General features: G+C 39.7%; 1 long non-coding RNA gene across 3 annotated transcripts in view; it reads left to right on the top strand.

Annotated features, from left to right (window-relative positions):
* LOC142826921 (uncharacterized) overlaps window positions 1-17,248 on the top strand; it is a 175,363-nt gene that overhangs the window by 122,293 nt on the left and 35,822 nt on the right. The gene's annotated exons all lie outside the window — the stretch shown is intronic.

Here is a 17,248-nt window from a genome sequence, read left to right as displayed (position 1 = left end):
CACCCTTCCCATGGGTGGCATGTTTCAGTTTATAAATTCTGCCAGGTGAAAGAATAACACTAGGCTTGGGAATCCAACCTGGCAGTGTAATGCCTGGTACTGAGCTTTGAATTGTTTTATAAATTTTATTAAGGTATTCAAAAGTTGCCCTCAGGTAAGAGAGAGTAAACATGAGAATTTCTCAAAGTGCTGTGAATCATAAGGAACAGAATCTTCAGAAATGGTAACCCACTGGTCTTCCCTTTATGAGCTCCTGAAGATCCTGCTATTGAATCTTCACTCTTTCTAGCTCCCTATGTGTAGGCTTCCAAAATCCTTTTCTTTTTGAAGGATTTTGGAAGCTTCCTATGTGTAGGCTTCTCTCTCTTCCTATTTAGGCAGCAAGTCCTTAAGCTAGCAGTAGCTGAAGCAGATCCTAGTCCCTTATTGTTACCACTAATGCACATCTTTGAAAAGAGGCAATGAAATGCATGTGATGACACTAAAACTTCAAGAAAAAACAGGAAGCAGAGACCAGAATAATATGGTAAGAATTCTTCTTGATGCCCAAGCCAAAAAGCTAATTTGACTCCTTATATTCTCAGGGCACAAAAGTAGATTGACTGTTGTTTCCCTGGCCAGGTATTTTAGTTTATGCCTTTTCTGTCCCTTCCTGATTGCCAAGGAGATGAGGAAAACAAGCCATTACTGAGCAGGAAAAAACGAGTACCCAATTACCCCAGAGAAAATGATTATTGGCCAAAACCTCCATAGTTTACTTCAGATGTTCAGTGGCAAGTCCTGAATTCTGCTAACATCTCAAAATCTCATCTTCAGTGTCTGAGACTTAGCTCCGAGAACTTGAGTGGTTATATCCCTTACACCAGGGCCTAGTGAATTTCTCTCTCAAATGCAAAATGATTTAAATTTATCACAACTAGAAGAAGAACTGGAGAATGTGGGCTTCTTGGGTGTGTATTAAGGTGGTAATTCATTTACATGCCTCTGTCAGAGATAACTGGGAACTTCACCCATGCAACTTGTATGTGGGCCTGAATCCAAAGTTTTTATAAGTGCCATTCCTGGCCCTGGGAACAAAATGGCTTATCCCTTCAAATTCTAAACTTCTACTTCACCTGAACATTCCCTGTTTTTAACAGCTTCCCTTCATAGACCTTTATTCAGAAAGTACATCAAGCAGCAAAGCCTGAGCTTGGTTCTTGTAGTCCTAACCAAACTTCTCTTTGAGCCAAAGGGAAGCATCCCTTTTTTTTTCTCATACTCAAGATGGCCTTCCTCTTAACTACCACTTTAGCAAAAAGGGGTGCTAGCTGTGAAACCCATATTTCCTGATCAATTAAATCCCTTAGGCTGTGTGTCTCATTCATTTTGAGGATCTATTAAATGATGCAAAGCTCCCAAATCCAGTGTTCCAAGTAGATAGTCATGTATTTTTTCAGGCCAACAAATTGTTGCATAAAGAACTTCTTGAAGTACTTAAGGCTTATTTGATCAGGTTTGTTAGTGTCATGGACAAAGCAACATGGGACATTTCCCAATAATATCTGCTATGCAGTTATTTGGTCTCCAGTACAATCTTTCAGTAAGGTCTATACTATAAGCATTTTGGTGATGTTTCATGTGCTTTTTAGGAAGAAGGATCTTCCAAAGGTCCTTTCCTTAGTCTCCTGCAGTAAAAATAAATAAATAAATTTATTTTCCCCATTTTACCTTTGCTGCAGGATGTTTGTTAGTATATGGCAATTTTTATTAGTTTTGAACAATTGAACAAGTGGATGTCCACATGAGAGAGAGAGAATTTAGTTTCCTTACCTGTAATTACCTATCCAAAGGCATACTTTATACTTAGCTAGAAGCCATGCTGAATTTATGTAAAGGGTGTTTAAAGTTTCAAAGATTTGAAGAAGTATGAGAACACATACTACTTTTGGTTAGGTCTCATGGGATCTGGGGAGTGAGAGAGAGAATATTTGTTTTTGTATTTTTTTAAGCATTTCAATAGTTAATTTTTTAAGTGTTATTTGGGGAAGTATATATGAAAATGCTTTTCCATCATGTTGCTTCACCTATGGCAGTATTTGTGGAATCTGAAGTACCTCAAGTTAGTTTGCCGTCAAGGGAAATAGGCACTCATTTTGGAGGGTGAATACAGAGGTTTCTTCTGATGCATGTGATAAGGTGGCAAGTTAGATACAGTAAAACTCCGATGGTCCGGCATCTGATGGTCCGGTACTCCTGATGGTCCGGCACCGTCAGGAACCCGGAAGTGCTCTGGGCAGCCGGACCATTGGAGCAGCTATGCCCTCAGCTTCCCTGATTTAGCTGCTGCTAAAACTGACCAGTGGCTGAATTGGTGAAGCCGGGGGCAGAGCACCTGGGGTGCTGCCGGGTAGGTCCAGTAGCACTGAGGAGCGGCACTGTGGGACCAACCCGGCAGCACTCCAGCTGCTCTACTGAAACTGACCAGCAGCGGCTGAATCAGGGATGCCTGGGAAAGAGCTGGACTATCGGAAGGGTGGGCTATGAGGGGTCTGGGTGGCATCCCCCCACTCTACCTCAGGCCCCTCAAAGCCCCCCCTTCCGATAGTCCGGCATATCTGATAATCCGGCACCCCTGGGTCCTAAAGGTGCCGGATTATCGGAAGTTTACTGTAGATAGTATTGACATCCACTTGTGGAAGATCAAATTACAACTAAGGGAGCTGGTATTACCTTTTCTGATTTGTAGCTGCAAGGTTTTAAAAAAAAAGTTGTAGGATGTTTTATCCTGAATAGGCCTTGCTGTGATGAGTTCAAAACAATAGTGAAAAAATACTATAGCGAACATCTTAAAATGATTGTAACTTCTGATTGTTACCATATACAGGAATATTCATGGGAAAAAAATAGGGCCACTCATCTGAATACAAAACAAATGCTGACTGAAGTTACTATAGCAGAAATGAAACATAAATTTGGTGAATCACGTTTTGTTGCTCTATATTTAGCATCTTAAACATCTTCTTACAAGTTTATTACTTTTGAAAAACAACTGACCATACCAGAAAGCTATGGGTAATAAGAAAAAACAAAGAATGACAGCAGAAGAAATAGATTATGCAGATAATGCAGTATTGATAAGGTCTTTTATTATGGAAACAAAAAAACTGTGTATCAGTCACAAGACTTAGAATTGAGGCACTGTTTGATTCTAGATTATTACTATAGGGGGAGCCTGTACTCCATGTGTGGAAACATGCCCTATTGTGCATTGAACATGGAAGAAATATGTGTACTTCTATTGGCTTGACACTCTGACCTGCCTGGGTGACATCCAAACTTATGTAGTTGCAAGGATTAGATGACATTAATCATTCAACCACAAATTGAGTTCCAAACTTTAGTATTTGTCTATCTTTCTGCAAATACAGCATTCTTGAATACATAATCATTTCAAAGGTTTGCTGGGCTTTGAGAGAAAAGGGGAGCACAGTGAAGAAGGATTAATATATTGCAAACAAAAAACTTCTTGCCCAATTTGAGCTTTTTTATATTAACTGTTTTATTTTTTATTCTATCTATAAATACTTTTATTTCCGTGGGGGATTCTGATTAACTCCATTAGTGGTGTTCACAATTTCCAGCATAGAAACCACAGTAAATTTGCATAAAAAGAAAAAGGCATTGAAAAGAATATTGAGATGGTCTTTCTGCTATTTAATGACTAAGAAGAAGCCTACACAATAAAATCAGCTATATGCATTAAGAGAAGGGGGCATATTTACTGCATATCTATAACTCCTTAGCGATTATCTGGAGAATGGTTTTTCATTTTTTTAAGACTATACTTTTCATATAAACACAGTAGCCAGATATCAGGCCTGTTTGATAAAATGTTAAATAACGAGCATTTACTACTATACTTTGTGAATTTGTTAAACTTTGTATTGTAGCTTAGACAAATAAGTATAATGTCACTTAGAGGTAAAGAATAGACAGCGGATACCACAAATTAAACATGGGTCAAATCTCTGTATTATACACATAAATAATTACCAAACTTAACAGTAATTCTTGCTAAAAAAGGAAATACCTTTTTATTTATGGCACAGAGGGTTAAATGATGAACTAAATTAGGGGAAAACAGTAAAGCTTGTCGTCTTAAGGCTCATGGAAGTTCTCCTAATGCTTTTAGCTGGAACCTCTCTAGTCTGGCACCCTCTTGTTTGACAACATCCGTGGTCCAGAATGACTTGAATTAGCCAGATATCCATGTATCATGACTGTAGCCAAATTTCTCGCAGTCCCCTGAATTTTTTTACAGCCACAAGTCTTGGCTCTCAGTGTTCTGTGCTGTTCCTTAACTCCAATATATCCCTAAATGTCTTCTCAGAGCCCAGTACCAGTAAGCAGTAAAAATATTGGTAATGCTGCTAGACATTATTGACTTTGCATGGTTTGGCAAGTTATCTGGTTCAGCATTGGTCAGGTCCCAAGGGTGCCAGACTAGAGAGATTGAATCTGTAGAAATTGAAAAGGAAGGGGGGAGAAAAGCATTCCAGTGCAGATTATTCTGTTAATTGGTTCGCAGTTCAGTGGTGGCAGAGAGCTTGGCAAACAGGAGAGTTAGGATCCAAAATGTCTGTTGAGTATGAGGATATCATATTAGTCATACACTGTGTGAGTGTTTTCCAAGAGAGTAAAGAGAGAAGATCTACCTAGAGAGAACAATATTGAAACAGAGACATGTTATGTGTGTCATTTTAAGGCCTTTTTATGTTTAGTTGAAATAAATCTCTATGAAATACCATCATTTTAAGGAATACATAATCTGTGGAAGCTGACTGATATTTAGTTTGATACGGATTGTCCCTCTTCTCTTACTCCCCATCCCAACGAGATTCTTGATGTAAGCTGCAATGACTACAAAATGCTGTTTTAAAAGCTAAGTCTGTAGCTTCATTTATTGTGCAGTTGTGAAATCTATTTACCTTAAGCATATACCTCTTGGTCTAGAGGCAAAGTGAACACCTCATATTTCTCTAAGGCACTGTATAAAAGCATTAATTTCAGTCTGCTGTCTTGATGGAACTCCAGTGCTGTGGGGCAAGTTAATACTAAATGATGACGTTTTCACTCATCATCAATATAGCTGTGTGACACTAGGCATCTATTTTTCCTTCCAAAATTCGGTAAAGCAGAATGATGTGTGGATTTTCTTCAAAGGATCCTTTAAAAAAATCAGAGATGGAAATAACGACCTTAGCTAGTGACTGAGGTACTTCATTATTACTATAGTTCCCTGATAGCATTGACTGATCTGAATGTGCTGGGTTTTTTTTTTCTCCTATTTGTCCAAAAGGGATAATTTGAATACATGTCATTTTATTTAACTTAGACCTGAGGTTTTTTTAATTTTAGTTCTTGTAGTCCTTCTATTAGTTCTTTGCTTTTAAATGCCCTGGCTGCTTTGAAAAAAATCTACTGGATCAGTCAGATGTTAATACTTGATGTTCATTTACAGGTTGAATCTCTCTAGTCCAGCACCCTCTGGACCTGACCAGTGCCAAACCAGAGAATTTATCAAACTACAGGAGGTCAGTATTGTCTCGCAGCATTACCAATACTTCTGCTGCTGACTGGGCTCTGAGAAGATGTTTAGGGGGTAAATTTCAATAAAGAACAGCACAGAAAACTGAGATCCAGGACTGGCTGTAAACAAACTTCATGGGGCCATGGGAAACATGGCCACACCCATGGTAAGTTGACGTCCGGCTAACTAAAATCGTGCTGGCCCGTGGATGTTGCTGGTCCAGAGTGCCGGAATAAAGAGGTTCAACTTGTATTTGGAAGAGCGCATTTTCCTTTCTTTGTCATGAAGATGTAAGTGAGAGAGAGAGAAGTGATAAAGATAAAAAGATACAGATAAATACAGATAAAGACAAGTGGTTAAGACCACTGCTCACATTCTATTAGTTTAAACTTTTATAATAACTAAGATTTGAAATTGTAATGTTCACATAGTAATGTATAAATACTGAAAAGAAGGAAAACCAATGGCAAGCAAGTGTTATGAGGATTCCTGCCATGCCTATCACAAAATAGAGAAACTAATGCAAATATCCCCAGGCAATCGCAGCAATTTCTTTGAACTAAATTTCTACAGGAAAAACTTCTAATGATTGGCATGCATCCTGTTCCAGCAGTCCTTTCATGTTTCTTCTGTACAATTTATTCATGGTTCTTACTCTGTTTTGACTTAGCATCTGCACAGTATTTTGGATAACTTCATTAAATCCATGAATAGATGTGCAGGTCCAGAGCTTTGCAGAGACAGCGGAGGAAGCGGTAAGAACTCACAACTTATAGGTATACTTTTAACTAAAAATATTTTGAAACCATCCAAGTATAGGACAGAATAGCTATAAAACTTTCCAAAGCAGAATTAGCTGGTAGTATATGGCAACAAAAGGCATGGACTTTTTTTTAAAAACAGTTTCTGCCTATAATTCCATTCTTTGAGAAAAGTGAAGGCTCTGTCTCATTATTGGAATGACATGTGGAGATGTTAATTTTTTTTAATTTCCTAATCCAAACATGTGCTATTGAATCAATAGGAGAGAATTCAGTGGCAATGTCTTATCAGGAAACAAAAATATCAGCTTGTGATATGGATGTATTTTCTCCACTTTCCATTAAGCCCATAAGTTCACGTGTACTTGCCTGCTGATAGAGATTGCTTATGTGACAGAATATCACATAGAGAGAACATTTTATGTAACTGACAGTCAAGAAAGCTGGTAAGAAATGAAATCTGCTCTATCATTGTCTTCCTATGTGATGTTGGCTAAGTTAATTAGTCTCTCTGTGCCTTGGTACCCCATATTTAAGCCTAAAAACTAAAATATTTCTGCCAAAAAGCAAAATTCTCATTCTGATTGATTAGGACCTGTTTTGTTATTGCTTTTATGTTTCTCTGGCCAATTCTATGTTTAGCTAAAAACACGTTTCAGATTTTTTGTCTTTATGAAGAAATATGGTGAATCACTTTACAAATATTGAACCACTCCCAGATTGTAAAATCTGAAAAATACAGATGTATAGGTTTTGAAACAGTCTTCATACATTTATTCTCTTTTTTTATAGGAGGAAAGCAATATTGTCTTAAATACAGTTAATTGCCAACATTAGACCATTCATTATTTGAACATTCTAGAAAATCTGAATAATAAAACTGAGTTTAGAAATGCTGAGAGCTGTTTCGTAAAACTGATTTTACGTAGCATTTTCTTCTTTATTGTCATGTAAATGGAGTTGTATCTGCTAATCTGCTCAGTGTAACCAATTACCAGTAATAGAGGAATAAATATTTGCATAATATCTGTTTTCAGTATTGTCTTTCATGACACACACACAAAATCATTTTCACTTTTAAAAGGTATTTTACAGAAGAATAATCAGGTTATTTGAATGAGTGCTAAATTTGTAACTGAACAACTTTTAATAATTAGTTATCAATTGAAAATATTTTATTTAAAATGTTTCCGTAATACAGAACTACTCGCTAACCCTGGGATCATTTAAACATTAGATTTTGCCTTAAAATAATTACAAATATAAATTAAAATCCCTTGCAGTACTTGAGATATTATCTTACTGTGTTAACCCTGTCAGACCTTGTTTAAGAATGGAAAACTGAGTTATAGATATTGACCATCTGAAATGTTAGAAGTGAATAAACTAAGGCAAGGAAATAATTCAGAAAGTTAGTAATGATATATAAGAGTTTATAACCACTAAGTAATCAACTGAAATGTATAGTACAGGCTATTAGTGATAACACATTGTAATCATGTGATGGCTATTGGATCTCAGTCCCACACAGTAGTTGGCAGGAGCAAACCAGCTAGTACCCTTAACTCATCAGAGAGGCTAAGTATTGTGGACTTTCAGAGGCTAAATATCTCTTACCCATGCCAGTTATTCTTCCACATCAGGGTGGCAAGAAGAGCTCCTGGTATGTTTTACAATATTCCCCAAACGTAGCCAGGTTTATGTTCATGTGGGTGGGAGCTTTCAGTAGGCTCCTATGAAAAATGCGTGGGTCTCAGTTCCCTTTGGGAGAATTAGCTGAGGTCCTCCAGGAATACAATTGAGCTGACAGGCTTGGGAAGATAGTGACAGGTGTACTCACTGATTCTTGGCACCCTGGGGGCTTTGCATATAGTAACTAGAAACTTGAATTTCAATTGGAAGCTGAACAGTGTCCAGTACAGAGTACAAAGCACAGGTATAGCATGCTTTTGTTTGTGTACATTGGTTAGAACAGGAATATCCCATGTTTTGCACCAAAAGGCTTTCAAGGATAATCCCAAGTAATGCATGTTGCTGTGTATTATTTTAGATCTTACACAGACACTGTTGACTCTATTGAGACCTCATCTGAAAGAATCCTATTTTGGCCAGACAAAGGGGACAAAGGGATTTTTGTTGACTGTGGCTTTCTGGCATTGCAGGAACTGAGATGGATCTGTCTGACACAGAGCTATTCATTCCTTTCACAATAGACAATCGGATGCATTCACCTGAGGAGGTTGTCATACACTCCGCTAGTTCTCAGAAATTTCCCTCCCAGTCAGCATGACCTTCATGTTGTTGTGGCTTAAATTTCAGCCAATTGTTTCAAATCCAGGTCCCTCAGTCAGACATCAGAGAGGGATGAAATGTCACCTTCTGGGTCCAGTGAAAAGGAGATATTTTTAGGGCATTATTGTCAGAATATTGATGATTCCGTAGCCCGGATTGCCTCATGATCTTCCACTGCTTGCTTCATGTAATTGTTAGAGGAGAGAATAGATATTAGCCAAATCAGATTTGACAACTAAGACCTATCTGAGAGGAAGAGTGCTGCCCTCAGTACAGTTTCATAGCAATGAAGGGAATAATTATTTTACTCCACTGGGTGCCACAGTTGTCTATGATATTTAAATGTCACTGAAAGCTTTAGTAATCTTAGCAGATGTGCTTGACTTCTGAGGGAATGTCTACACTGTAGTTAGATACCTTCAGCTGGACTTGATTCATGGAGGTTGGCTAAAGGGCTGCTTAATTGTGGTTTAGACATTCAGGCTTAGGCAGGAGACCAGCAGCTAGGACCCTGCAAGGTGATAGGGTCCCAGAGCTCCTCCTGCAGCCTGAGCCGAAACATGTACCCTGTAGTTAAAAATCTCCTTAGCCCAAGCCCTGGAATTCCAAAGCTGCTGGCACAGGTCAGACATGGGTTTTTTATTGCAGTGTGGATGTACCCTGGCTTGTATCCTGGGAAGGTAGCCAGCTATCAATTTGCCATTTACTAAGCCTTTTAAACCTATTAGTCGCTGCCATTTTTATTCAGCATCCAAGTTTGAAACATGAATGGTTGGTGACTAAAAATTTGAAGGATGTATAGGATGCTCGTAGGCTACGTCTAGACTACAAGCCTCTTTTGAAAGCGAGCATCTAGACTACAGGCAGATTTTTCAAAAAAGCAAGCTGCTTTTTCGTAAGAGTCTAAACGCTCTTTCGAAAAAGCACAGGTTGCATTCAATAGCGGCTTTTTTCGAAAGAGTACTTCCAAAAAAAGGCGTTATTCCTAATAAAATGAGATTTACAGTGATCAGAAAAACTGCCGCATTCTTTCAATTTACTTTCGAAAGAATGTGGCTGCGGTCTAGATGCAGGTGAAGTTTTTTTTTGAAAAAGGCTACTTTTTTTTTAAAAAAAAATCCTGTAGTCTAGACACACCCTTAGCGCTGAATATTCACTCTCTTCTCAATCATCTTTTTTTCTACAAGGGAAGGGAAAGCCAGTGGGTGTCATTGTGAGAAGTGCTGTTTTGTATCCTGGACTAAAGGCTGATATGCTACATATTAGAGTTGCTGGCAGCTTTTGCATCCTTTGGGAGACCAGTAATGATCCCTACCAAGGCATTTTCCCATTGGTTTTTATTGGCCATAAGGAGCAAGAATATGACTGTCAGTATGTGAAATCCTTCAGTTTATCAATAACCTGTGACTTGGGTACTGCATTAAAGTCAGGGAATTTGGTATAATTATTTACTTCTGTCTAAACACTTACAAGCATTATTCCAAACAGACAATCCTAGATCTGATCTGTCTAAACCATGGAGTAGTTTTGGAATTTTCTTATGAAGAAACTGTTAACTCTGAAGCTGGCAGAAGGCAGCCTAGGTAGATCAGGTAGCCAGAATGGGTAGGAATGGTGTTCATAACCTTTGTTTGTCAGGAAATGGATGATGGGGAAGGGATCACTTAATGATTCCCTGTTCTGTTCTGTTCTGTTCACTCCCTCTGGGGTGTCTGGCATGGGCCACTTTTGGCAGACAGGATACTGGGCTAGATGGACCTTTTGACCGACTCAGTATGGCCGTTCTTATATTCTTTTGAGTGTGCATACCACCTATGGCATTTCTAGTCATTTGCATCTTGTGTAAGATTCCAATTATCCGCTTATCTCTAGGGGAAAGAATCTGGTGGATTCTAGGACAGCACGTGCTACAGTGACCTGCCCAGTTAGATGGGGGTTCCTAGTCCATGGCACATAGATGGTCAGTTGGGAGAATCTCCATATGTGGTACATATGAGGGGTTTGGTTGATACAGACATTGAGACAAGGCAGTGGGTTGTTTTTGCATGAAATTGTGATCTGCTACAGTCTATCTATTGTTTTGGGCTCAAAATCTGCTGACGGAGATTTCAGAGGGTAAGGTGATTTCAGAGTGTCCCAGGTATTGTTGAACAGTGGGTTTTTTGTTTGTGCCAATATTTTGTTGTATTTATTTTTTCCACAATGAAATCGAGGTTAATGGTTGAAATGTTATCTTGATATTTTTTTAAAGAAACCCATCAACTTTTTTTTAGCTCAATATGTGTTGTTAGGGTTTATTTTATTAGAATTCATTATGTTGGTTCACCATTCATACTGGTAAGCGGAATTGTGAAAAGCAAGACAAATTTTCTACCTATTGAGACAAATATAGTAATTCATATATTAGGCTATATTTGTACTATTGATGTATTATCAGAAACTGGGGGAGAAGACACCTATCTCTTAATTTCTCTCTGTCATATCATAGGAATATAAAAACTATATGTTGTAAATAATTAGATTTATTTTCTGATCTTTGTCAGCTGTCTTTTAGCACCTTCTACAATTATTTAATCTGTCAAATGTTGTTGGAAAACCATTGCAGTCAGGGAAAGCAACATAGCCTAGATTTAGCTACTATAAGGTGGGAGCATAACTGGTTAGAAAGTCAGAGAGTAGTTATAGTGGACTCCAGCCAAACTAGAAGGAATATTTAATAGGGTCCTACCGGGATTGATCCTGAATCTGGTTCTGTTCCATATCTGCATAAATGATTTAGATAATGGCATAAAAAGAGTACATGTAAAGTTTTGGATAATACCAAGCTGGAAGTGGTTGCTAAGACTTTGGAGGATAAGATTAAAATTCAAAATGATCTGAACAAACTGGAAGAAGTAAACTGGATGAAATTCAGTAAGAACAAATGTGAAGTACAGGCAGTCCCCGACTTACGCGGATCCGACTTATGTCGGATCTGCAGATACAAACGGGGCTGCCCCAGAGTACACGGACTGCGGGACCTCGCGGTCCTGCCGCCCGTGTACTCTGGGGCTTTCTCTGCGTCTCCCTGGTCTGCAGACCAGGAAGATGCAGAGCAAAGCCGCGGAGGGGCTCGGGCAGCCCAGGGGCGCCTGGGCTGCCCGAGCCCCCCCACCCACCCCCCCTCAGCTTTGCAAAGTCGCGGGGAAGCCGGCAGCAGAGCAGTCCAGGCGCGCCTGGGCTGCCTCGCTGCCCGAGCCCCCCCTGCGGCTTTGCAAAGCCGGGGGGTGGGGGAGTTCGGGCAGCGGGGCACCCCAGGCGCGCCTGGGCTGCTCCACTGCCGGCTTCCCCGAGGCTTTGCAAAGCCGCGGAGGAAGCCGGCAGCGGGACAGCCCAGGCGCCCCGTGGCTGTCCTGCTGCCGGTGTCCTCAGAGGCTTTGGTCCCCGTCTCCCTGGTCTGCTGGTCTCCAGCAGACCAGGGAGACTGGGAGCAAAGCCGCGGAGGACCCAGGCGGCGGGATCCCAGTGCGTCTCGGTCCGCCGCCCGTGTCTTCCTGGTCTGCTGGGGTGGGGGGGCGCAGCTAGTATGCCCCCCCCCAGCAGACTAGGCTTTTCTCCGGACGCCTGTGGCAGAGCAACTGGGGTGCTGCCGGTTGGTCCCGCAGCGCCGCTCTGGGCGCTACTGGTCCAACCCAGGAGCACCCCAGCTGCTCTGGTCCTGATTCAGCCGCTGCTGGTCAGTTTCAGCAGCGGCTGAATCAGGACGCCTGGGGCAGAGCAGATGGGGTGCTGCTGGGTTGGTCCAGTAGTGCTGAGGAGCGGCGCTACTGGAGCAGCCCAGCAGCACCCCAGCTGCTCTGCCCCAGGCGTCCTGATTTAGCCGCTGCTGAAACTGACCAGCGCTGACTACAGGAAGCCCGAGGCAGAGTTGCTCTATCCCAGGCTTCCTGGAATCAGCTGCTGATCAGTTTAAGCAGCAGCTGACTTGGGGACGCTTGGGGTTCTTAAGTTGATTCTGTATGTAAGTCAGAACTGGTGGTCAGTTTCAGCAGCGGCTGAATCTGGACGTCAGTTCCGACTTACGTACAGATTCAACTTAAGAACAAACCTACAGTCCCTATCTTGTACATAACCCGGGGACTGCCTGTACTTCTCTTAGGAACTGCATAAATACAAGATGGGAAATGACTGCCTAGGAAGGCACACTGTGGAAAGGATTCTGGGGGTTATAGTGGATCAAAGGCTAAATGTGAGCTAAGAGTGTAACATAATTGCAAAAATAAATACATAAATCAAATCTCATTCTGGAATTTATGAGCAGAAGTGTTCTAAGAAAGACAGGAGAAGTAAATCTTCTGCTCTACTTTGCGATGTTAAAGCCTCAGGTGGATTACTGTGCCCCGTTCTGGGCACCAGATTTCAGGACAGTTGTGGACAATGAAGAGAAACCCCCTTCACAAAGACTGAAGGTCTATAAAATATGTCCTGTGAGGGAAAAGTGGGGGGAAAAAGAGTTTAGTCTGGAAAAGAGGAGACTGCAAAGGGGACATGGTAACATTTTTTTTTCAGATACATAAAAGGTTGTTACAAGAGGATGAAAAATTGTTCTTGTAACTGCTGAGTATAGGAGAAGACACAATGGCCTCAAATTGCAGCAAGGGAACATTAGCATAGTTAAGCACTGGAACAAATTGCTTAGGGAGGTTGTGGAATCTCCATTGTTGGAAGATTTTAAGAACGGGTCAGACAAACTTCTGTCAAAAATGGTCTAGTTACTACATATACAATAGTATTGCTTTGAGGGCAGGGGATTGGGCTAGATGACCTACTGAGGTCCCTTCCAGTTCTGCACTTCTATGATTCTATGTGGCAAGAGTGGACAGCTGATCTCCAGAGTATGGGTACGTCTAGACGACAGGCTTTTGTCGACAGAAGTTTTGTCGACAGATACTGTCGACAAAGCTTCTGTTGACAAGAGCGTCTAGACTACATTCAGTTCTGTCGACAAAGCAAGCTGCTTTGTCGAATGGCAGTGTAGACGCAAAGGACAGTTTAGATGCAATAATTCCTTCTGTCGACAGAACTCTGTCGACAAAAGGCGTTATTCCTTGTAAAATGAGGTTTACCAGCGTCGACAAAACTGCTGAGTTCTGTCGACGTTATGTCGACAGAACTCAGCGGTAGTGTAGATGCAGGTATAGTTTTGTCGACAAAAGTCCACTTTTGTCCACAAAACTCTGTAGTCTAGACACACCCTTAGTGTGGTTGTTGTTAGAATACTCACTCACCATCGGGCTTATCACCCTCCTGCTTGTAGGCACATTGGCTTAATTTCACATAGAGCTTTCCAATCCAACCAAGACAGATCATCAAGCAGGATATCTGTCAGTTGTAAGAGAAGAAAAGCTAGTTAAGATCCTGATCCATTTTTGTACACTTATTCAAATGTGCTCAGGTCTTTGCACCTGTCTCTGCTTATCTGATTCTCATTATCACTATTGCTATCAAACACCTCTAGGGAAAGAAAGAGTAAATTGAGGGGAAAGGATAATTTCATTATCAGAATAATAAAAAATATTGACACATGAGATTGCTTGTGCAATATGTTTTAATAAACCTATTTAACTGAGAATAAAACCATGTGATTGGGAAATAGCTAATGTACCTATATTTTTTTTGGGGGGGGGGAGTGAACCAGGCAACTACAGACCTATTTATCTGACCTTGGTAGCATGAAAGATTTAAAGAATTGTGAAGAAAAAAATAATTCAATTCATGAAGGCGAATGGAAAAAGGAATGTAATGAACATGGGTTTACCAAAGATGAGTCGTTCCAGTCTCACCTGATTTTTATTTGAAAATGTTACAGGGCTTTTAGATTAGGAAATGCAGTTTATCTTATTCACCTGGAATTCAGTAAATGGTTTGGCAGGGTTCCATATAGGACATTATTAGTTAAAATGGAGAAAATGGGGATTGGTACAAGAATTGCAAAGTTAGATAAGGAACTGGCTAAAGGGAGTCGGGCTGTGCTGAATGGGAGGTTACTATTGGAGTTCATGAAGACTGGTCTAGAGACAAACACCAGTCAGTGATAGTCTAGAGATGATATTTCATCCTACCATCAATACAAGGGACTGCACTTGATGACATCTTGAAGTCCCTTCTAGTCTTATGATTCTGATTAGTGACCTTGCTTGGAACAAAAAGAAGATGCATACTAATGAAATATAATGATGATACAAAGTTGGGATGTATTGTCAATGGAGAAGAGGCTCAGAATATTATACGTGAAGATCTGGATCACCTTGAAGATTGGAGTGACAGAAATAAAAAGAGATTAAATATTACTAGGTGTAAGATCAGACACTTCTTCTCTAGAAGGTGAGGGCTAATCAGAAGTGACAAAGGAGGAGAGAGACCTTGGTGAGTGGGTTAATCACAAGATGACTGAGTTACCAATGTGATGCAGCTGTGAAAAAGGCAAAAAGAATTATTGGCTGTATCTGCCAAACTGTTTCCAGTATGAATAAAGAAGTGTTAGTGCTATTGTATAACTGTCATTCATGTTAAAATTCGACACTTTCCAAAAAGGACTCAACAAACACTTGAACTATCTCACCCATTACCAAGATAGTTTCCCCAATTATCACCTCTAATACCATTAACTCACAAACATCCCACTCTCCCTACCTCTAATATCATCAATTCACAGACACTTACCTTCCTCCCCCCCCCCCCCCCCACATCCCCCTCCTGTTCTGCAATGTGATTTGTCCTTTTCATATTTGTTCATTTTTTTAATTGTATCCTTTGGTATATATGGTTGTGACTACTTTCTTCCACTATTTGATCTGAGGAAGTGGGTCTGGCCCACGAAAGCTCATCATCTAATAAACCATCTTGTTAGTCTTTAAAGTGCTACATTGTCCTGCATTTTGCTTCTGCTATTGTATAAGACACTGGTAAGTTCTTATCTGGGATACCATGAACAATTCTGGTTAAGCAGTTTAAAAAAATGATTAATTAAAATTGGAACATATGAAGAGAAAAACTAACAGGATGATCAGAGGAATGAAGGGTTTATCTTAGAGCAGGAGTGGGGAAACTTTTTTTTGAATTAGGGATTGCTGGCCCACAGAAAAATCAGTCGGGGGCTACAGTACAGTATTTTGTATAGAAAAAATTCCCCTTAGAAGGATTTTAAGCCCTACCCCTTCCTTATTTTTGTAATGCATCCATGTTTGTGTATTAACCATGATCACAAATAGCTGTATTGGATTTATGAGAGATTCAGGATTTTGGAGAATATGGAGGTTCTTTCTCAATTTACCTCCTTTTTACTTTCTGACCCCAACCTCTCTCCAAAACATTAGAAATTAGTTTTCCCTCACTTTCTTGAGTAACTAAGATCCTTGTTCCTGGAATGCTTACAATATCTGTATCCTTGTCTTTTGGATGCTTTAATAGTAAAAAAAAAAAAAAAAAAAAAAAAAGGACTTATAAAACTAATCTTTCACTAGTAACAGCTATTTCTCCTTTTCTGTAATTTACAGGATATAAATCTGTAAATAAGGGAATAAATAATTGATTTCTGATTTACAGAGCATGTGCCATGAAAATATATCACTTTTAATTATATTCTCAATGTGACCTCACAGCAAATGATGGTAATGTAAGTAAAATAGAAATAAATATATAATACTTTACCTAATGAAGAAATTATGTTTTAAGAGCAACTGCAAGATTTACAGTTTTACTCCTTCCAATTACATCTGTCCCATATTTGTTTTGAATCTAATAGTCATTTCAGTCTTGTAAATAAATCCAATGGGTATTGCTGTCATCTGGTGGCCACGTTTTGGAATTACACTGTTGCTTTAAAACTAAAGTTCCCTTGAGATACAACCATGTAGGCCAGAGTTTTGAAACCGTCAACCACTTAGTTTGGGGCCAGATTTCCAGGGGAGCGTAGCTTCCAGTAGGGCACCTAAATAAAGTCCAGATTTTCAAAAGTGCTCAGCTCCCAATAGCTCTGAATGTGTCACAGCTGATTTTCAAAAGAGTTGACAGGCACTTATTTTAGTGCTTTCATTTTTAATGATAGGGTGCAGTAGTAATCTTAAGGTATAATATATGAAAATACATGCTTAAGAAGTGGTATATTGGATCACATCCCTTGGCACAGCAATTCTTAAATTATTTATCTTTTCACAATGACCTAATTGCTCCATTGTAGAACCTTTATTTCTGAATGTACTTTTGAACTATGGGAAACCTCTCCTAGAAGATTGTTGCTTGAAAACCACCCTTGTTTAGTTGCAAAGATTGCATTTTAAGTTGGCAGGACCGAGAGTATCTTTATTAAAACGGATATGTTATGTGAACAGTTCACAGGCAATTCTGACAAATAATACTAATAAAAATTGGTTTGGAGTGAACCAAATCCAAAAAAGTTTACAAAATGAGCAAATGGAAAATGCATTTTGGATAGAGTAAAATATGCTTAGTTTGGTTGATTGAAAAAGATTTTTTTTTTCAGAATGAGTCATAGAGCCACGAAAGGAGAAGTAAGAATAACTCTTAGGGCACTCATCAGAATATGGAAGACTCAAGTGCTCCAAGGAGTTTTTCATTCCTTATA

Source organism: Pelodiscus sinensis, chromosome 1 (genome assembly GCF_049634645.1).
Source record: "Pelodiscus sinensis isolate JC-2024 chromosome 1, ASM4963464v1, whole genome shotgun sequence".
NCBI classification, from domain to species: domain Eukaryota; kingdom Metazoa; phylum Chordata; order Testudines; family Trionychidae; genus Pelodiscus; species Pelodiscus sinensis.
This window is presented reverse-complemented; position numbering and strand designations above follow the sequence as displayed.